The 22,177-nt window shown below is 53.0% G+C and overlaps 3 long non-coding RNA genes across 10 annotated transcripts in view; 2 read left to right on the top strand and 1 right to left on the bottom strand.

The window, feature by feature from the left end:
• The window catches only part of LOC121820220 (uncharacterized), a 19,395-nt gene extending 2,227 nt beyond the window's left edge, over positions 1-17,168 (bottom strand). Inside the window, exons 1-4 of one of the 8 annotated variants that reach the window (XR_006060695.2) lie at positions 10,051-17,168; positions 9,647-9,758; positions 6,420-9,123; positions 1,727-5,604 (exon numbers count right to left, since the gene is read on the bottom strand). This is a non-coding gene — a long non-coding RNA (uncharacterized LOC121820220). Of the gene's footprint in view, positions 1-7; positions 9,124-9,646; positions 9,759-10,050 lie in introns of those variants that run through there. The other 7 variants (XR_009601563.1, XR_009601564.1, XR_009601567.1 and 4 more) reach the window with 7 other exon arrangements.
• Positions 9,122-9,831, top strand: LOC121820222 (uncharacterized). Its single transcript, XR_006060705.1, has 2 exons — positions 9,122-9,370; positions 9,580-9,831. It is a non-coding gene; the product is annotated as an uncharacterized LOC121820222 (long non-coding RNA).
• Positions 12,486-22,177, top strand: LOC132660219 (uncharacterized). The gene is made up of 2 exons (XR_009601571.1): positions 12,486-18,790; positions 20,077-22,177. It is a non-coding gene; the product is annotated as an uncharacterized LOC132660219 (long non-coding RNA).

Genomic DNA, 22,177 nt, shown 5'->3' with positions numbered 1-22,177 from the left:
CCAGTACCTGAGCAGCTGAAGCTCAATAGCTTCAGGAATGAATGAGTGGATGAGCAGCTCCAGAGAGGACCAGGCCAGAAATGTCAGCAAGCAGAGGGCGGGGCCCAGAGCGCGAGGGCGTGGCTTTAGCAAGGCAGGGACAGGGTAGCTTCCGCCTCTAAGACCGGAGGAGTCAAACCTGCCGTAGAGAAGACGCGATACTCATCACACCAGGTGGAGAGGCCGGGGAGCCTGCATGACGCAGGGTCTGACAGCCTGATGGAAGGACGTGTTCCGGCTCATGGCCATCCGCCACATCGCAGCTAATGGTGTGTCCGACTCTGCGACCCCAGGGACTGTAGCCCGCCAGGCTCCTCTGTCCAAGGGATTCTCCAGGCGAGAATCCTGGAGTGGGTTGCCATGCCCACTCCAGGGGACCTTCCGGACTCAGTGACCGAACCCGCGTCTCTTTGTCTCCTGGGCTGGCAGGCGGGCTCTTTAGCTCTGGCGCCCCCTGCGAAGCCCCCGCAGCTAGTGGTAGTGGTCTTTAGATGTCTGTTTTTACACCAGGTGGTTAAAATGCAAAACAAAGTAATTTTGAATTTCTGATGGATACGACATTTTCCCTAAATGGAATCTTACATTTAGACTGTGATTGTTGAATATCATTGAGAAAGAAATATTAGCTGCCTAAAACCTTACAGGTCTTATGAGTGAAACAGAATAATGAATTCCTCTACAGTAAGCAAGGACACGCTGCCCGTGGGCTGGCTGCTAGGATGAGCACACGTGGGAAGTATTAGAAACTGGGGTGGAGACGAGTCCGTGGGGAAGAAACACGCTGGAGGAGAATCCACAATTCACTCACTTCCTGGTCCCCGGCAGCGCAGGTACCACGCCCTGGGCTTTTGGAAGTTTTCCTTTAATGAGGATTAATCAGAGCCAAGGGGGAAGGAAAAGATTCATTTGATTTTGTCACCAAAAGATGTTTACATGAAATGTTAAACATTTGAAAATAAAAGCGCACCAATTTATTACCAGATTATCAACAGATTATCAGACCTGGGATAATTCCTACTCTCTGGAGAGATACTGGGGAGTTCAGTGCCAATAAGGGGAGGCCCAGAAGTGTGCTGGGGTGCTTTGTCCAAAGACCCTGAGAAATGGATACACCTCGTTTTAGAGCTCAAATGGGTGACAGGAAGGAGAGACACTTCATAAAGTAACCGTGATATGCTTTTCTCGTGCTACTTGGAGGATTTGTGATGGGGGTGGAGCTGAGAAGTGTGAACAGATGTTTACTCAATGGAGACACTGATGGTCACTGCCCTTCTAAGGCGTCCACCCATCCACCCATCCACCCATTCATTCATTCACCCGTCCATGCACCGTCCATCCACTAACTCACTCAGCAGACATCAAGCACCTACTGAAGGACGGGCAGGCGCCCATTTCGGGCTTTGTCACTCTCAGCCGAGCTGACTTCCACTCGGATGGACCCTGACACGGGGTGCAGCCCGCCGCCCCCAGCATCACAGCGGGGAGAGCACTGGGAGCCAGGTAGGAGGAGAGGGTGCCCCGGAAGGGGTCCCTTCTTATTCTTCTGCTGGAGCTGCAGTCTAACCCCGGGGGGCAGTGTTTGCAGAAAGGGCTCCTGGCCCTCTGCGGAAGGGTCGCTTCTGGGTCCGGTGGGAGCCGTGCGCGTCCTTACTTTGACTTTTTCTTTCATCCATTCATTCCACACACGTTTACTAAGTGCAAAGCACTGGGATTTTATTTGCTTAAAATGCCAAAGCTAATAGAAATATGTTGGTTTAAAAATAGCTGATAGCAGCTCCTGAGCAGAAGAGAAAGGCTCTGTGTGCCAAGCTCGTCAGTGTTTGGTGGGGGTACCTGGTTGGCTGGCTTATTACAGCAACCCTAGGTGACCGGAGCCCTTCTGGAACCACTGGCCGCCCCGTGCGTGGCTCGGGGGACAGAGGGCCGGACAGGTCCCCTGGGGAGGGGAGGGAGGGGTCACTGCCAGCGCCACGCCGACGTCTATCTCTGCCCAGGAGACGGGGGGCCGCCGAGAGCCAGCACCCACCACCCAGGTGACATCCGAGGAGAAAAGCCGCGGTCCCGGAACGTGCTGGGGGCTCCGAGGCAGGGCTGGGGTGGAAGAAGTTTGAGGAAGGAACGGGGCTTGAGGGGTCAGTTCTTTGCCTCAAGGACACAGAACATCTGTGCGTTCTCTCAGGTTCCGAGATTCTTCCTCCGGTCAGCGTTTCCAGAGAAAATATAAGACAACCAGCCAAGTGTGGATTTCAGATGGACAAGATGTAATACGCACCAAACAGTGCCAAGGACGTGTTTATACCAAACATGTATTTGTTGCTTATCTGAAATTCACATTTACCTGAGCGTCCCGTATTCTTCATTTACTAAATCTGGCAACCCTGCCCTTGGTTTCACGTTTATTCTGCAAGTGAGAAATGCAGGCACCAGAAGGACAGAAATCGGGCTGGGGGATTTTTCTTGGAGATGATTCACCGTATCGTGTGGGACTGTATTTAATTTCCGTGAGCTTTGATTTTTCAATAAATGGAAAACGGAGGCACGAAAACACCTGCCTCTAAGAAGCTCCTGAATCCATCACGAGGATGAATAGAAACAAGGTGGGTGGCGATTCTCTGAGCGCTCAGGGAAATTGCATCTTATAATCAAAGCTGTTTGTCACAGGAATGCCTGCAGACGCCCGTGTCCCTGGAGCGTTTGCTGGCATTTTCAGCCGCACTGCAACCACGTGGCCCTGGGAGAGTGGTTATGCCCTAACCTCCGGCCCCAGGGGCCGGGGCTCAGGCTCTGCTTCTGCCTGACTTCCCCCTTGGGGCCAGAACTGCCTCTGCCCCTGGCTTTCTCCTTCTCCGCGCCGCTGTGTATTTAATACTTTCATACATTTAAGGAAATCCTTGAACAAGCTGGGGAGAGACGCCACGTCAGAAGATCTAATGTCCCTCTGATGTTGCTTGTCCCCGTGCGCTCAGAAACGCTCAGTTCCTTGTGTCCAACCAACTATTACACGTCCGTGCTTTTATTTTTCGACTCGGAGAGAATTTAATAAAAACGGCTAGTTTGGTGGACAAGTGTTCAGGTTCCTTGTTACGACTGATTCCCTCGAGGGAAGGGGCCCATGGGGTTTGGTTGTTTGAAGTCCCTTGTTTTAGCATCTTTCGTCTCAGCTCTGTCTATTCACAGCACCTTAATTTAATCAAAGGTGGTGAGCAACAGTGGTTTCTGGTTCTCAAAGCTCAGGAAATGTATTTCATTTCCTTTGGAGGTAGATCAGTCTTACCAAAACAAGTGGTAGCTTCATGATCACCAGCCAAACTCAGCAGCGAAATCTTGAACAAACAACAACCTAATACGCTATATGGGTCACACGGCCCACTTTTTAAAGAAGGAGTTGCGGTTACAATTTTTTAAAAAGCAACTGGAATTTTTATGGCCCTTTATTCAAAACAGGAGTTGCATCACCATTTCCCCTATCTGCTATTTCCTGAAGACATTTATACGACAATAATGAGACGGGTGATGCAACTTCTCACACAGGAGATCAGATCACACGTAGACTGTGAGTGGCAAAGTTGTAAAAAACCTTAGCGATGATCACTGATAGAGGCTACATAATTAAATCCCTGTTTCCTCTGGGACTGGTATTTAATAAGTCAACTAAAAGGTAATAATCATTGTTCCTAGAACACTTTTTAAAATTACTTGTCCTTTTTTATAAAGTGAATTTAAACAGATTCACTTGCCCCTCCTCCAAATTTATTTAGTAGTGCACAGCCTTTGGTTATTTTACTTGTATTTCTTCACTTCTTTCATAGAAACAAATTTCTTGTTTAAACATTTCCACTGTTAGTAGCGACCTTTAGTTCACATGTTCCAACAGTTGTTGCTATGTTTTTGCCATTCTGAAAAACAGACCCAGAATTCCAGGAAATCGGCAGAGAATAGAAGCCCTCCATGCACGCAGATCGACCTTGTTGCAGGAGGGTCTGGTTCTATACTTATAAGCTCCCCCAAATTTCCGTCTTTTCTTTGCAAATCAAATGACATTTTGCATGTAAAGAGGTACCTTGCGGTAAAAACCTATAAAGGATTCTTTGGAAGGGCAAATACTCTTTTTTTTTAAATGTGGATTTGAGGTTGTTGCTGTTGTTCAGCTGCTAGGTCATGTCCAACTCTTTGTGACCCCTTGGTCTGCAGCATGCCAGGTCCCCTGTCCTTCACTATCTCCCAGAGTTTGCTCAAATTCATGTCCTTTGAGTCAGTGACGCCATCCAACCACCTCATCCTCTGTCACCTTCTTCTCCTCCTGCCCTCAGTCTTTCCCAGCATCGGGGTCTTTCCCAACAAGTCAATTCTTCTCATCAGGTGGCCAAAGTTTTGGAGCTTCAGTTTCAGCATCAGTCCTTCCAATGAATATTCAGGGTTGGTTTCCTTTAGGATGGACTGGTTGGATCTCCTTGCAGTCCAAGGGACTCTCAAGAGTCTTCTCCAGCACCACAGTTCAGAAGCATCAGTTCTCGGTTGCTCAGCTTTCTTTGTGACCCAGTAAAGCTGCCTCTTCATTCGCCTGTGCATGCCCTTCTGTGATGTCTCTCTGGGAAAGGAGGCACCCGTGCTGGGCTTGTCCTCCTCCGTTTCCATCATCAAACGCTTCCACCAGGCAATTGTGTCTTTTACAGATGCTCTTCAAAGAGTATAGTGTCCAAACCCCAAACTCCAGACTTGTGTTCAAGGATTGGTCTGAAAATAAACCAAATATTTAAAATCCAGAGGAGCCGGGATGTGAATCTCCACAAATACAGCCACAGTTGTTGCTACCTTGGGGTAAAGCATCAAGTGTAAGGTAAAGTGGTTGCAGTTTCAATGCAGTGGGAATTTTACCCTTGAGACTGTGTCCCCTGAGTGTCCCACCAAACTTCTGCCCGTATTCCGTGATTTCTGGAACAGCCTAGAGGGTTCTTATCGTCAAACAGCAGGCGAGTGTGGTTTTGGGACAGACATTTCTGTCCATCTTTTTTGTTCTCTGGTCCAACAGCAACTTTCCCGCCAAGTCTGTTCGATTTCCATCTGGGTTCCTTGTCCTGCTTCAGCCATCGTTTCTGGGGAAGCGAGGGTGTGCTTGCTGACTGCTCCAGGAAGCTGCAGGACTGACAGTCCATCCCTACACAAGCGTGGGGGCCGCATGGGCTTTAAGATGTTGGAAAAGCAGCTGGTGTTCTTACCCAATCTGCCAAGGTCAGACCGACCCTCCTTGTGTTCGCGAAGATAAATAACCAGGGCACGACAGCTAAGCAACCTGCTCCATAAATCAAGGCTTGTTGCTGATCAATACTCTTGTTGATGCAGAATCCAGACCATCAGAAAGAGAGGGGGCGTGGCTAACCGCAGTGCAAAGATGATGGTGTCCGTGAGGAGGCCCCGGAGCCGTCTCGCCATGAAGCTGGCAGGGAGGGCTTGGCCGCGTCCACCTGTGTGGGTCTTCACAGAGCTGGCCGGACAGACGCCTCGGGCATATACACTACACTGAGGTACATTTTTGAGATGGTGATGAGGTTTCTGAATCATCAAATTCTACGAGATTGAACAATTTTTAGTGTCTTATTAGAGTATTTAACAAATCCTTACAGCTTAATTACAACGCGAGAGACCCAGGTTCGATCCCTGGGTCGGGAAGATCCTCTGGAGAAGGAAAGGGCAATCCACTCCAGTACTATTGCCTGGAAAATCCCATGGACAGAGGAGCCTGGTGGGCTGCAGTCCATGGGGAAGCAAAGAGTCGGACACGACTGGGCGACTTCACTTTCACTTTCACTTTACAGCTTAATAGTCAGTGACCCATGCAGCATTTAGGATGACTGTTTTCTCAACACCATCCTTGTTGATGCAAAATTTAACAAGGATTCAAATGAGATTTTTTTTTTCACTGCAGGAATTACATGAACATTCAAGTCTTAAGACTCTCAGGAGTTTTCTTTAATCCACAGCTCTCCCCCATGAAAATAATTTATTTCTGAATTGGAGAAAGCTGAGTGACATTTTTACACTTCAATCCTGGTCCACTAACTGCATCTCAAAAACACAACGCCCGCTGAGCCCTCTGATGCCTTAAGTGTGGCTGCATGCTTTCACGTTTATGACTTGGGATGATCCTAGGTAGATCAGTTATAATGATACCCAGAAAGTAGCTGCGTTTATTTTGGAAACAAAATCAGTGACTCCAGATAGAACATTTACTAATTTTGACTGTCTCAAACAGAAACAAAAATTATGGGTCACCTTTAGGGTATTTTTATTGCAGCGAAACTGACCCATGAAATTTTGTTCGAATTACTTTATGTGTACTGGAGAAGGGGCTTCCCAGGTGGTGCTCGTAGTGAAGGACTCACCTGCCGATGCAGGAAACGTAAAAAGACACGGGTTCGATCCCTGGGTCGGAAACACTCTCTGGAGGAGGGCATGGCAAATCACTCCAGTATTATTGCCTGGAGAATCCCACGGACACAGGAGCCTGGTGGGCTGCAGTCCGCGGGGTCACAAAGAGCTGGATGTGACTGATGTGACTGAGCGCAGCATAGCACAGAATGAAAGGAGACTGTTTATGAACGAGGGCCTCATCTCAGATTCAGAATCTCTGACAGCGATGATCTGGACACATTTCCCAGGCTGGAGTTGGGACAAAGATTCAGTAGGAGGCAGCTGGACCCCTGGGGGGCGTGGACGCTGAGAAAGCTCAGAAGTCACTGCTAAGCCTCCTCTTTGCTATGGTTACAGAAAATAAGAGCCTATTTTGAGAATTACAGTAATTTGGGGGAAATGTTTAAGGTAAAGGGAAATAAATTGCCCTTGTAAAGAAAGAACCTTACAGTGAATCAGGAACCAATTTACAAACCACCAAAGCAGCTAACACCTAAGAGACTTCCGCCAGCGCTGCTCCGTCTTAGTAGACAGAGACGCCCCGTGCGCCGGAGCCCCGAGAGAAGGTTCGGGGAGGCTGAGCTGGGCTGCGAGGGGAGAGACGAAGAAGGCAGAGGGCTGAGAAATACGAGACAGGAGAGACATAGCCTGGGCAGAGGCTGAGAGCAAGGGTGGGGGGCACTGACCTGAAAAGTCAGGTTTCTGGAGGAAGTTTGCAGTGTAGCACTGGAAACGGCAGTTCTCCTAAAATTCATCTATCATTTTAATGAAAACCCAAGCAAACTCCCACCGGGGTATTTTGTGGGTCTTTACAAGCTGTTTCTAAGAAAAAAGAATTATGAAATATTAAAGGTCCAGGAATAGTCAACACATGCAGGGAGAGGGGCCCCGACTACCAGACGCCAATATTTATTGAGAAGCTGTTGAAAGGACACGGCTTAGAGGCTGACCGACATTGAGGGGAAGACAGTGTGGAAACCGGAAATCCACACCTATAGGAGCTTGGGGTCCTCGTGGTTCAGAGAAAGAAGAGAGTCCCAAGCAGAGATGATTCATGCGGAAAGACTAATGCCCTTGGATCCCTAGTTTACAGGGCCTATAAAGCAACTCCAGGTGGCTTTAGGACACATCTAGAGCAAATCCTTTAAAGCTTAAGTGCAACACACCGGTGGTTTCTTTCTTCCTATCCTGGGGGCAAGGAAGGAATTCTTATGTAAGACTCAAAAACAACAACAACAAAATATATTTGACTATATGAAAAGTAGAAGGTCTGTTCATCTTAAAGCGACGTCAAGAAAGAACACACAGACCACAAAGGAAGCAAATATTCTCTGTGCACTTGAACCGAGAATCAGTGTCAAGGACATATCCGAGAACTAAAATCAGTAGTAAAATGGTAACCCAGGAGAAAAAAAAAATAGTGGCAAAGCTCTGCCAAGCATTTCAGAGCAGAGAAAACACAAAACATTCAGCAAGGACACTGAGAGGTTGCTGCCCTCATTAGTGATCATGCATCACACTGATTCATAGGTGGCTGGAGGGGCGGAGGAGGGACCACTCAAGAATTTTCGTGAGTTGCACGAGTTCCAGGTTCCCAGCTGCTGCGGTTTAGACTAAACTCTAGTAAGTAGTGACTTAAAGAACAGCTCTTGAAACATCAAGAACACAGGCAACAACGTCGGAACCAAATATTCCTCCTCAGGGACACACACACACACATCCTGGTAACGCCGTAGGATGAACATGTCGGGAGAACCACAGACAAGACTCAGGGCAGCGTTACCTGTTGTTGGGCAGCTGGGGGTGGAGGGCAGAGGGGTGGGGATGGCGGAACGCAGACGTGAGCCGCAGTGCGGCCGCCCTCTGCTCCAGCTGTATACATCTTGGCTGTTAATCAAACAACTAACACCAAATAAATGAATAAATGAAATACAAGAAGGCTGGAGAGACAAGCCTGAACGGAGGGTGGGAAAATGTCCTGACTCGGGGCAACGGTTAGCTCCACTTTATGAACTTGAATTCTACTTAGAAACACACCAGGGAAAGCAACACACGTTGATGCCAGAACTGACGGCACGTGAAGAGGTCTGCGGGCTCTCGGCAGGGTCTTGGGAGCCAGCTCCAAGTTGGAGGCATCCAAGAACCCTGCTGGGAGATGTTGGGGAGAAGCAGGGGCAAAGGGGTTTTGTATGAGCCCGGCCTGCCATCCATCCAAGGCAAGTCACCACCCTGATCCAATAAGGCTGATGCCCCTACGAAAGCGGACGTCTGGACGCAGGGGGAGGACGCTGAGGAGACCCTGGGCTTTTGGACTCCAGGCCTCCAGGCTGGGAGAACAGACATCTCAGTGTTTGAGCCCTCTCCCATCCTTAGCATTTTGTTACGCAGCAGCAGCATCCTGAGCCGACTTACACGGTCACACCTCGTGACGTCACCATGCGGGCGGGGCCTTAGAGCTGGTAGTGTGAGCTCCCCGCCACTGCCCCCTGGTGACTGAAGGTGGAAGTTACCTCTTTTCAGGGATGTCAGCCCTGCGGTTCGCAGGCTGGGCCTGAGGCCACAGAGGGGCTAAGTGTCACGTGGGGATCTGAGCTGGGTCTGCACCTCCAGGTCCCAGCTGGCTTCACTCCGACAGTCTGGGGTTGTTTCCTGAGACCCGTGGGAAAGTGCTGGTGCCTGTAGGGGAAGGGGGAGGGCAGCTGGGGAGGGACCCAGAGGCAAGGCTGAGGTTCTCCTCCAGGCCCTGGTGGTCTCTCTCAGCCCAGCCACGGCTTCTAGACCCTCTGGATCCCAATTCAGAGTCTGCTGCTGGTGGTCTCTGCCCCTCTCCCCCAACAGCTCATCCTGGTAACCCTGTTCAGATGGACCCAAACTTCCAGGGATGGTCAGGGCCAGCCGGACCTCTGAGTGTTCCCTCAGGCAGGTGAGCACAGCCTGTGACCTGTGATCGTAGGAGCTTCCTCCCACACGGGGAGGCCCGCCTTGTTTTCCGCAGTGGAAGTCTATAACTCTCCAGACCTCTCTCAAGCTTGAGTTCCCAGACTACAACCCCTGTCTCCTGGAGGGTGAGTTAATTTAGCTTGACGCTGTGTTTTTACCTTCCTTCTTTGGTTGGCTAACTTTTTCAACTAGGTCACTGCTTCAGAGGTCATCAGGCGGATCAACTGCCTCAAAAGCCAGCAATCAGTCAGGAGCTTACCCGCTTTCCTGTGAATCGCGCTGAAAATCCATTCTTCCCTCATCGTTTTGAAGTCGCTGCGTTGCTGACAATGATGTGTTCATTGTCATCCAAGCCTGTGTTGAAAGCATATCTAAAATAATGTTTTCATTTGTACTAGCTTTGTTTATATAGCCGAGACGCTAAATAAAACTTTAGACTTGAAAGATCTACGTTTTTCAGTGACTTGCTTGTCTTATTCTGGAATATCTTTGAATTGGCTCCAACCACCTTTCTGTGGACTTTGTAACTTAGCCGTGTTTGCTCATGGAATTCTTCTCTTAACTAAATTCCCCAAACCCTGGCCCTCCTCCCAAAACTGCATTTTTCCTCCTTTTGGGGCTTTAAAACACGCATCATAGCTCTCAACAGATTTTCCCTGATACCTGTAAGAACTGCTGTTTTCGCAGCAGGAGGAGCCTGGACTTGGCTTCACACTCCAGCAGAGCAGGCTCCGTGGGGCGGGCACTCGCCGCCTCCATTCCTTTCTGCCTGCTGGGCCGCCTCCTCCCTGGCCTCACCCTCTGCCTTTGAACTCCAGACGTACTTCTGCGGCTTGGCCTCCCGGCTGAGCCTGGGCTTCCGGTCAGGGAAGTGTAGGGCCATGCCCTCCGGGTATTACTGCAATTCTGGTTACAAGCACAAAGAGCTAGGAAAGCCTCGGCTCCGGGCCTGAGCCACGTCTTTGGACGTTGCTGGGTCTCGAGTCCCTCTTACTTAGAACGGCGAGCATTTTGCTGTGAGAAACCAGCCTTCCCCTATTTAATGATGCTTCCCCGGTGGGTCAGGTGTTAAAGAATCTGCCTGCTGTGCGAGAGACCTGGGCTCGGTCCCTGGATGGGGAAGGTCCCCTGTAGCAGGGAACGGCCACCCACTCCAGCATCCTCGCCTGGAGAAACCCATGGACAGAGGAGCCTGGAGGGCGATGATCCATGGGGTCACAAAGGGTTGGACACACCACATTAAAATAGGAATTTTTGACCTTTGCTAACATTGAGGAGATGGTGCGTTCCAAAGTGAGATGACAGGGCACAGAGAAGGATGAACAAGAAAGGCAGCCAGGGGTCAGGAGTGCGGGGAGGGTGCATCCCCTCCAGCTTCGTCCAAGGACAGCCTTAGGGAGGACCGTGTATTCCTTGACAGGTCACAGGGGCCTTGTGTCTGATCCCATCTGGGAACTTACAGGATGAGGCCAGGCAGGGCAGCAAACCTGAGTGAGGGGTAAAGTCACGGTTCTGCGGGACAGCGGCCTTCCTGGGGCCAGCTGGGTTTCTGAGGTGCAGACGCCTGGACGTCACAGTTCTGCGGGACAGCAGCCTTCCGGGGACCAGCGGGGGTTCTGAGGTGCAGACTCCTGGACGTCACAGTTCTGCGGGACAGCAGCCTTCCGGGGACCAGCGGGGGTTCTGAGGTGCAGACTCCTGGATGTCACGGTTCTGCAGGACAGCAGCCTTCCGGGGACCAGCGGGGTTTCTGAGGTGCAGACTCCTGGACGTCACAGTTCTGCAGGACAGCGGCCTTCCGGGGACCAGCGGGGGTTCTGAGGTGCAGACTCCTGGACGTCACAGTTCTGCGGGACAGTGGCCTTCCGGGGACCAGCGGGGTTTCTGAGGTGCAGACTCCTGGACGTCACAGTTCTGCGGGACAGCAGCCTTCCGGGGACCAGCGGGGTTTCTGAGGTGCAGACTCCTGGACGTCACAGTTCTGCGGGACAGCAGCCTTCCGGGGACCAGCGGGGGTTCTGAGGTGCAGACTCCCAGATGCCAGGTGTGTGCACGTGTGTTGTGCATGCCCGCGTGTGACTGCACGCTCACATGTGTTAGTGAGGAGAGCACAGGGGTGGGAGATAAGCTCGTGGACAGGACATGGCTGGCCTTCCCAGCTCCCATCCAGGACAACGGCTGCAGGGGCCCCGGGGCAGCCGAGGAAGTGACCACCTTAGCGTCTTGCCACACAGCCACACCCCTCCATCTCTGGAGGCCAGAAGTCTGCAGCCAGGCTGTGAGCAGGGCTGAGCTCCCTCCAGAGGCCCTGTGGAAGCCTCTCGCAGGCCCTGGCGGCGGTCGCAGGCCCTGGTGGCGGCCGCAGTCCCCCACCCAGGGCGCACCCTGCCCATCCCTGTCTGCATCTCCACACACTGTCTTCCCTGTGTCCCTGTGGCCTGAACTCTCCTCTCCTTTTTTTTTTTTTTAAACAGCCACCAGCTGCTGGATTAAGAGCCCACCCAAATCCAGGAGGACTTCATCTTGACATCCCTAACTTAGTGACCTCGGTGAAGGGCCCATCTCCAAGTGAGGTCAGAGGCACGGGTACTGGGAGTTAGGACCTAGGCACATCTTTCGGGGAGCACAAGCCGACCTGCCGCGAATGCCTGGGTCTGAGCGAGAGGGGAGGACGGGGTCCCCAGTGACTCAGGATGGGGAACGGCCAGAGTCCACGTGTCCCAGCGAGGAGTGCTCAGCGCTCTGACAGCGAATCCCGTTAGTGGGCTCACAGTGGGCCCCAGGGCCTGGCGGTGAGGGGCCTACTGGCGGCAGGTGGGGAAGGACCGAAGCCGGGACCCTTGGGACATGGCCGCTCCCGTGGATGCAGGGCCGCAGCTGGAGTCCTGGGCGCCGCGCTGCGCCTCCCGTGGCGGTGCCCCCTCCCACGCCCCCGTTCTTCCTGACTGTCTGCATCTCCACCCCTTCCTCCCAGCGCCGGCTCCCTGCTCCTGGCAGGGACTCCGCTGGGGGTTCCGGCCTGAGGAAGTCACCCAGCTTTCAGGGGAAGACGTACTTTGTGTTCTAAACCTCAGCAGCGGCCGGACCTCACCCGGCACACCCCGGTCCTGCAGGAGCACGTGCCGCAGAGATGCCGCCAGGGGCCCTGCCCTGGGACCGTGTGCCTTCCGCGGCCACCGCGCAGGGCCTGGAGGGCCGTTCTCGAGGGGAGTGTCTGGCACGCTGCCCCGGCCCTGTGCTCATCCGCGTCTTCTCCTTCGGCCGTCCTCAGAGGAGGACACAACTGGATTCCGCACGCCGCATCTCTGCCGGCTCCTGGGGCGCTGGGGGCGTGGAGGAGGAGCATACACGCCCAGGGCAGAAGGCACTCAGCCAGCCCGGCCGGGCGCTCACAGCGCCCGCTTCTGCTCTGACCCCCTTCTCCAGGTCGGATGACCAGACGCCAGTCCTCAGGGGGCCCGCGTCCCAGCAGGCTCGGGCACGGGAGAGTCGCGGGTCTGCCCGGTCTCGCTGGCTTCGGGTCTCAGAGCGTGGTCTCCTTTTCCTGCAGACGCCAGGGTGCTCTGTCCCCACCGCTGCCGTCTGCGGGCGGCGGTGACCCATCTGTGGGGCTGGGTCCGTGCTTTTCCCAAAGCGCTTTCCCGCAGAGTTTCCCAAATAATCCTCAACTGCCCCGTGAGTGCGATGGGCTTGCAGCGTGTTCACTTCAGTATACAGATGTTAGCGTTCCATCCCTGGGAAGATCCCCCGGAGTAGGAAATGGCAACCCACTCCAGTGTTCTTGCCTGCAGGAGCCCATGGACGGAGGAGCCTGGCAGGGTACGGTCCACGGGGTCGTAAAGAGTTAGACGCGACTGAAGCAACTTTGCACAGATATTAGAGACTTGCTTAAATTTCCCTAGATTTCCACAGAAGTCATACTGTTGGTCCCAGAAGCTGGGTGGATTTATTTCTGAAAAACCGGTGAATTCCTGTAACATGAGACCTTTGTACGTTACATTTCTTTACCGTCAGTCGTAGGAGGGAAGGCACGATGTCCCGTGGTCACGTGACGTAGCCTCAGAGGAAGTGGCTCCCCCTGTGTGCAGGTGGTGTGGGGAGCGTTGCCTGCCCCTGCAGCAGTGCCGTGAGTCCCTCGGGCTGTGTGGTGTTATCATCCCCGGCTCTATTAGACTGTGCCTCTAACAGAACTCGGGGAGAGAGGCGATTTGGGTTCCCATCTGTGCTGTGAAGTTAGCAGCTCTTGCAGACGTATGCTACGCTATGCTCTTTTCTCCTGTGAATATACGTTAACAGATACGTGTGTATGTGTGTACATGTGTATCTGTGTGAACACACACATTTGCTTTCCTCAGCTTTACCACTTACCGCTTTTTTCTTATAAAAGTTGCAACCGCTTGCTGATGACGAGTCCTTTCACTGGGAGAGCTAGTCTACTGCTGTGTGCTTAATACACACGCAGTCAGAACCATTCGTTGTTGTTATGCATGATTCCACTGATCAAAAGCTAGGGCTGCAGGCCGCCGGAGAACACCGCAAAGTTTCCCAAGGCGATAAAGCTCAGGCAGTCGAACGACCAGCCAGGGATTCCTTTGCTTGGCCCTTGCAGGGCTAGCTTCGGTTCTACACAGCCCTGCTTTCCAAGGCGTGACACGCCGTGCGCTGTGACCTCGCCTGGGTACCACGCTGACCCAGAGATCCAGCTTCCCCCGGAGACCTCCTACTTCTTTCCACATCCCACTCGCCCCCAACTCCCGGCCCACCTCCTTCTCGGCAAAGTGCTGCTCTGCACGAGGACCTACGTGCCATCCCTGTGGGTGTCTCAGGGCAGGTGTACTTGGCCTGGAACCACCAGAACCTTCTGCCGAGATCTGGATGCCACAGGAGGGTGTTGCCTTGGAAACGCTTCTCTTAAGGCCAATCTGGTTTTTTCGTGCCTGACAATCACCGGGCTGGTTTCTCCTGCACCGGCTCAGGGACCATCATCAAGAGAGCAGGGTTGGAGCGCGCTCCTGGATAGCTGAGACCGTAGGAAAATGCAGGATTTGCCCATGAGAGGCAATTAGTAATTCCACAGAACAATGAAAGCTGCGTGAGGAAAAAAGAGAACCACCGATAACTGTGGTCCGAGCTGTGATCTTCCAAGACGTTGAACGGAAGCTAAAGGAAAATTTGTAAGACAGCGTGTGCAGAGCAGGGAGTCACAGCTAGTAGTTGAGGAAATCATGGTAAAATATTTAAATCCAAAAGTCCCCGGGGGCCCTGCGGTCATCTAAGACACTTTGTTAAAAGCCAGTGGAAGCAACGCAATACACCTAAACACCACGTGGAGTGAAGCGAAGTGAAGCGAAGCCGCTCAGTCGTGTCTGACTCTTTGCGACCCCATGGACTACATGTAGCCTACTAGGCTCCTCTGTCCATGGGATTTTCCAGGCAATAGTACTGGAGTGGGTTGCCATTTCCTTCTTCAGGGGATTTTCCCGACCTAGGGATCCAACCTGGGTCTCCTGCATTGTAGACAGATGCTTAACCGTCTGAGCCACACGTGAAGGTCCAGCTAATTTTTTTTAGGTATTGGCCACAAAGAAGGAAACCAAAGAAAAATCTACCCTCAGGTTCTGCAGGAGGAAAATTCGCAGTGCTTTTTTCTTCAAACACGTGCCAGCACTTCCCACGTTCCAGGCTCTGTGCTGGCTGCTGGCATTAAGCCCATCCTCGGAGCCAGCCACGGTCTCTGCACCTGTGAGTCCTGGATCCCACGGAGAAGGTTCACCAGAAACACACCTGGAGAGGAATCCACACCGTGGAAGAGGTGACATGCTGCTGAGACATGGAGAAGAGGGTCATTTCGGATGCGGAGATGGCGGAGGGAAGCGCAGGAGTGAGCAGGATTCCTGAGCTCTGGAGTGAGCCCAAAGTGGAAGAGAAGCTGGTTTTCTGGATACAGGTAGAATGCGAGGATTTACGTTCACGGCAGGAGAGGTGTGCTATCAGAGCAGGGCTGAAATAGACAGGGTAAGACAGCCAGACGGCTTCTGGCCCTTGGGAGACACCCCATGAAATTAAAGAGCTGAATCCTTGAACAGGGTAGGGAAGGACTAAGAACTCATTAGCAATAGATTTATGAGGACCTACTGACGATGCTGGAAAGAGCCTGGCTGGTGCCCCCAGCTCCTGAGATCAGTGTCGCGGGCCCCAAGCTTGTCCTCCCCTGTGGGGCCTTAAGAGCAGAGCTCTTAGCCTCGGGGCGGGGACTTGGCTCTCTGCGGAGCTGGGTCTGCCGGCAGCCCTGTAGGACGGGACAGAGCTGCCCCTCCCACCTGGTGAGATCCAGCACCGCCCTCTGCCTCACCATCTGGTCAAGAACTCCCAGCCACTCCACAAGCATCATGCTGCCTCAGGAAGACTGTGGGGCTGGTTTCAGGATCCGGCGTCCTTTGAGTGGCCAAAGGTGAGACAGCAGCTGAAAAGAGCAGAGTCTGGAAGAAGAAGCCCAGCGATGCCATCACCTTTTGTGGGACAGATACTAATGGAGTTTACTCTGTGCTAGGCTGGGTGTGTAATTGTTTCCAGGCCCAAGACCATCCTCCTGCTGATCACACAACAGGCCAGTCAACAAAGACACAGGTAGTTGAGGCGAGAAATGGCAACTTCGTTCGGAAAGCCAGCAGAGCAGACCGAGAAGATGGTGGACCTGTGTCCTGAAGATCCACCCTGCCTCAACAGCATTCAGGCCTCTTTTATACGAGGAGAAGAGGGAGTCAAGTCCTGGTTCTGGGCAGCCTCTGGAGGGGGTGTGTTATTAATAATTTCTTCCTTCCTTCAGCTATTCACAGGTGGGCTGGTCGGGAAATTTCCTGTGAGCTAAATAAAGGTATTTTAGTTCAATGCACAGGTACTGGAAGCAAGATTCCCAGAGATGGGCCATTATGTGAAAGTTAAGCGTATAGACAGCGTCTGTTGAGTGTTCCCTGACGATTCAGTGGTAAAGAGTCTGGCTTAAATGTAGGTGATGCAAGAGACACAGGTTCAATCCCTGGGTCAGGAAGATCCCCTGGAGAAGGAAATGACGACCCACTCCAGGATTCCTGCCTGGGAAATGCCATGGCCAGAGGCGCCTGGAAGGCTGCAGTCCACAGTGCCGCCGAGTTGGATGGGACGGAAGGGACTAAACACCGGGAACGTGTGGAGCCTCCCGCAGGCTTGAGCTGGGGTGCGTGCGGGACGTGATTTCTTTGTCCTTCTGTCGACATGAGGTGCAGGGATTGTTGACAGAACGCAAGCCCTTTCCCCCGCAGTGAACAGCTATCTTTCAGGTTATGACAATTATCTACCTGGTAACAAAAGTGTCCACGTGCCTCCAAACACGTAACGTGTGTTTCCTGAGTTGTTGCCTTTGTTGTTTAGCCGCTCCTTCGTGTCCAGCTCCTTGCGACCCCACGGCTGCAGCCCGCCAGGCCCCTCTGTCCCTGGGAGTTCCCAGGCAGGAATCCTGCAGCGGGCTGCCACTTCTCTGCCAGGCTCCTGCGTTAGAGGGGGCAGAATGACCACCCCAGCCCTTTTCTCTGACTCACTCCGTGGAGCAAACAGCCTGGTCCTCTCCTCCCCGGGGCTCAGTCAGCTATTGTTTCCCTGTCCTGAAAACACTCCCACCCCAGGCGCGGAGGGTTCTAGGCCAGGCAGGAAATAACTCATTGTCTGGTACCTCAAAGCCACAGTGATCCAAACCATGACTTGTTTTCAATACCGACTCCTCGCCTGTCAGGAGTTGCTGTGCGTTTGGGCGCAGAGGCTGCCGGGAGGAAGGCGGCCGATGCAGGCGGGATGGTGCGTCAGGAGGTGGGGTGACGACACAGGAAACGGGCGAGGGGCCTTCTGTCCCCCGGGGGCCGGGGGGGCAGGGCTGGCAGACACAGCGGCACGGTGGCTTCTGTCTGAGTGTCAGCTCTTAAACCCTCCGAGAGGCACCCGCTGAATGCCCAGCTTCTTACCTTGCTCAACACGTATTTCCAATTTGTTTGTACAGCGCATATGCTAGCTGCTGGTGGGACCCCATGACTGCATGTCATGTTTTTTTTTTTTTTTTTCCGTTTATCTCACAGGCAGATTTCATGTTTTTGAAGGACTCTGCCTCCCTGTCAGTTTTAATGATGTTACTGCTTCAATCCACCGTAGCTGGTGAATCTGCAATGACTCAGGGGTTAAAACTCAGCTCCTGTCCGGGAGCATTTGGAAACAGGGAGGGGTGCGGCATCCTTGACCCTGAAGGCGGCCCATCAGCTGCTGCCCCGCCCTCCTGGGAGGCTGGGGGCGCTTCCCCCACCTGCTCCAGACAGGAGTGCCTCCCGACGCTGCTGCCTAATCTGCCTTTTCTTACATCAGATTCACCTCCCGTTGCACCTTGTGATCCTCTGGCTTTCCGTTGCCTAGGATACCAAACAGGGCCGCGGCAGGGGCTGAGCGAGGGCGGGGGGCTGCGTGTTCTCTGGAGCTCACCAGGTGGAAGGGGGGCCGCCTCTTTATCCAACAAGAATTCCTGCAGCCGCCGGGCAGCCTCATTAGGGTTTTCCCATGCCACCTCACAAAGGACAGCAGGCGCGGACAAAAGTGAGATGCTAGCCGGCTGTATCCCTTTGTCCAGGCCTGGCCAGACCTCCCGGCTGAGGCATGCATAATTCAGAGCAGCTGGTTCAGTGCATCGCGCTCCCCTTAAAGAAAGGGCGGCCCTGGGGAGGAGGGGTCGAGGGACAGGGGCTGGTCTAATTAGGAAGACCCAGTTGGGCTTAATATTTACATAAAGCAGAGCTAAAAATTTCTCAAGTTGTTGAGAAAGGGAGAAAGTAAGAATTTAACCTCTGAGCAGCAAGACAAGTGGAAGTGAAGCGCTTTCTAATTTTCACGGCATTTCGCCTCTGAAACAGTCTTTGGCGGGTACGGTCAAAACGCAGGCTTTGATGCCCACATGGGCTAAGGCTGCCTCCCTTAGAAAGATTTCTGAAATCATCAGCGCTTTTTCCCAGGACCCGGTCGGGTCGCATTATCTCATGGGATTCACAGGACCGTTTCGTCCCTGTCTTCCTGTGAGCAGACCAGGCTGATGGAGCTGTGCTCACAGCCTCCCAATCCTGCGGACCCTGCCAGGGACGCAGGCGGGCATGCCCCTCGGTCCTGCTTCAAGCCACTGGCCCGGCAGCTGGCCCTGGGGGCGCCCACTGGAGCAAGGCAGAGGCCCGGCTGGCCTTCTCACCAGTTTCCTGCTCATCGCCTTCAACCTCCATAGTTCAAAGAGCTGTGCAGGAAGAGGGAATAAGGAAGAGAAATCAGTTCTGAGGTTCTCTAGTAATTCTAGCGTCATGCAACGGCAAGGCTGTTCGTGCTTTCCGTCTGAAGAATTCAGTGGAAGGTGAGACTTCTCTGCTGGTCCTGTGGGTAAGAATCCGCCTTGCAACGCAGGGGATTCAGATTCGATTCCTGGTCTGGGAACTAGGGCCCCAGGTGGCCAGGTGCAACTAAGCCCAAGTGCCCCAACTCCTGAGCCTGTGCGCTCCGGAGCCAGTGCACTGCAGATGCTGAGCCCGGAGCCACAGCTGGAGAAAGAAGCCTGCCTGCCACAGTGAGGAGCCCGCCCCAGCGGCCGGAGACCTGGCATGCGGCAACGGAGGTCCCGGGGGCCGCAAGGGAGGTCCCGGGGGCCACAACCAAGACCTGAGGGCCGGCTGCAAGGGAGGTCCCGGGGGCGGCAAGGGAGGACCCAGGGGCGGCAAGGGAGGTCCGAGGGCCGCAACCAAGACCTGAGGGCTGCAAGGGAGGTCCCAAGGGCCGCAAGGGAGGTCCCGGGGGCCGCAAGGGAGGACCCGGGGGTGCAAGGGAGGTCCCGGGGGCAACAAGGGAGGTCCCGAGGGCAGACCTGGAGACGACGGGGGCACGCTATGTCTCTACCTGAGCTTCCCTCCTGGAGACAAAGCCCCACGGAGGTGGCTGAGCAGGGCTGTGGGACACCTGGGCACTGTGGCTGTCTGGGGGAGGTCTGTGTGGGAGGCTCTGGGGGTCCAGACCCGCTCACCTGCATGCAGCCGGCCGACTCGCCAGGCACCTTGAGGGATCCCTTTCCTCACCTGTGGCCCGGCCAGGACAGCACCCCCAGCAGTCGTGAGGACTGAGCGACTTCCTACGGGGGCACGCCTGGGAGTGTGCGCGCACACGTTAGCTGTTCCTGCAGTGAAAGCATGCGTGTTTCCCAAGCTCATTAGACCAGTACAGCCTATTTTTATGAATGTCTTCTGAGACGAATGTTTCTTGGAATGTATTTTTGAAAAATCTGTTCAGTGGAAAAACAATGGATTTTGGACTTAGACTCTAAATCTATGGGGAATTTTCTTTCATTTTTGGTGTGGGTGGTGTATTTCACTGAGTAATTTATTTGTTTTCGAACAGGGTGCATGGGAGGGAAAATATCTTTCTTTTGCTCTCAAAGTTAAACAGCAATTTGGCTGACTGTTGGGTTCCCATACTCTTTCCTTCAGGCTCCCCAGGTGGAACTATAGTGGTAAAGAGTCTGCTTGTCAATGCAGGAGATGCAAGAGACAGGAGTTCTATCCCTGGGTTGGAAAGATCCCCTGGAGGAGGGCATGCCAATACTCTTTCTCTCAAATTCCCTATCCTAACTGCTTTTTAAACGTGTTTGTTCAGTTGCTAAGTTGTGTCCGACGCTTTGTGACCCCATGGACCACAGCACGCCAGGCCTCCCTGTCCATCACCAACTCCTGGAGTTTACTCAGACTCATGTCCATCGAGTCCGTGATGCCATCCAGCCATGTCATCCTCTGTCGTCCACTCTCCTCCTGCCTTCAACCTTTCCCAGCATCAGGGTCTTTTCCAGTGAGTCCGTTCTTCGCATCAGGTGCCAGAGTACTGGAGCTTCAGCGTCAGCATCAGTCTTTCCAAAGAATATTCAGGACTGATTTCCTTTTACGATTGACTGGTTTGATTTCCTTGGTGTTCAAGGGGCTCTCAAGAGACGAGTTTCCTCTACTAACCACTTTTTAAATTTAGTGTCACAGTAGGGGCCTTGGTCTGGAGAGACCAGACTCTTCCTCAGTGTGACTCTTCTTCATAAATCGCTTTCCGCCACACAGGAATTGTGGCGTTTCCTTGTACACAGAGTCAAGAGAACTGACCAGTTTGCCTTTGTATGTGTTTTCTGCCCACCCTAGTGGAAGGGTTCAGGAATTTTCCTGTTACACATTTGGTTACGGCTCCCCAGGCCTGGCACACCTTTGTGAGTCAGTTGTTTTCATGCTAACGCTTTGTAACAGGCTGCCCCGACCTCCACAGCTGCAGCCAGGCCCACGTGTTCCCCACTCAGCGGTCAGCGCAGACTCCAGCGGCAGGGCTGAGGTCAGAGGGGCCTCTGCCCACATCCTCTCCTGTGACCCGCTGCTGGGCCGTGTGCCTCTCCTCCTGGCTACGGAAGATGTTCGGAGCAGAGTGAGTCTTCAGAGCAAAACTGACTAACGGGACGGGGACACGCGTTCTCCCCTCTAGTCGGGCAGGTCCCGAGTCCGCACTGGGGCTGGGGGGCGGGCAGGGCAGGCACCGGGCGGTAACTGGAACACCTGCCTGGTTAAAGTCACTGTGCCCCTCACTCTGGATTTCATAAAATCCCTTTCTTCCTAATCTCTCTCTCCCACATCTCTTGTCTTAATGCTAGGCAAGTTATATATGAGAGTCTTCTAATTCAGTAGTCTGGTTTTAAGCATAAAAGCAGTAGTAAAAATAACCTATAAACCAGGGAGAATCAGTCAATGTCACTGATGGTCAAAGAAATGCAAATAATGACCCACAGACTCGGACTGCCCACTGGATCCGAGGCGCCGGGGGTGCCTGAGCTGCCTGCCAAGCCGCCGGTGGAGGTGTTGGGCCCTTAGGCAGAGACTGAATCAGGAAGAAGGGACCCCCGTCCCTGACAGCTCCCGATGCCCGAAGCCCCACCCCGACCCCATCCAAGCCCCCCATCCAAACGTCCAGCGCGCTGTGTGCACCGAGCTTTCACCTTTTATGCTGAGGCTGAGCTGTCCAGCAGGCCGGGCACTGCTCAGGGAGCTGAAAGCAGCTCATCCAAACTGTGACAAATCGTGAGAGTGAGACACACACCAGGCTAGGAAGATGCAACAGCAAAAAGCGTCTTTTCATTAGAGTCACAGTGGTTGCGTATTGAAATGATGAGCTTTGGATATTTGAGTTACATAAAATATGCCGTTAAGAGTAATTGCAGCTATTTGTTTTATTTTTTTAATGTGACTCCTAGGAAGTACACTATTATGTATGTGGCTTGCATTAAATTTCTACTGGACCTTATATTTCTACAGCTGTCTGTATTATATTTGACATTGAAGGCTACTGGACACCGTATCAATACTCTACTGGACGTTACTGCCTTAAAGTCATTTAGGTTTAGACAAAGGCTATGCCCTAAGTTTTATTGTTCTTAAAAAACAAAAATAATTGTATTATGCTACTGGTGGCTTCCCTGGTGGCTCAGACGGTAAAGTGTCTGTCTACAATGCGGGAGACCCGGGTTCGATCCCTGGGTTGGGAAGATCCCCTGGAGAAGGAAATGGCAACACACTCCAGTACTATTGCCCGGAAAATCCCATGGACAGAGGAGCCTTGTAGGCTACAGTCCATGGGGTCACAAAAAGTTGGACACGACTGGGCGACTTCACTTTCACTTTCACGCCCTAAGTTTTATTGTTCTTAAAAAACAAAAATAATTGTATTTGCTTATCTA

This window comes from Ovis aries, chromosome 8 (genome assembly GCF_016772045.2).
Source record: "Ovis aries strain OAR_USU_Benz2616 breed Rambouillet chromosome 8, ARS-UI_Ramb_v3.0, whole genome shotgun sequence".
Lineage (NCBI taxonomy): Eukaryota > Metazoa > Chordata > Mammalia > Artiodactyla > Bovidae > Ovis > Ovis aries.
This window is presented reverse-complemented; position numbering and strand designations above follow the sequence as displayed.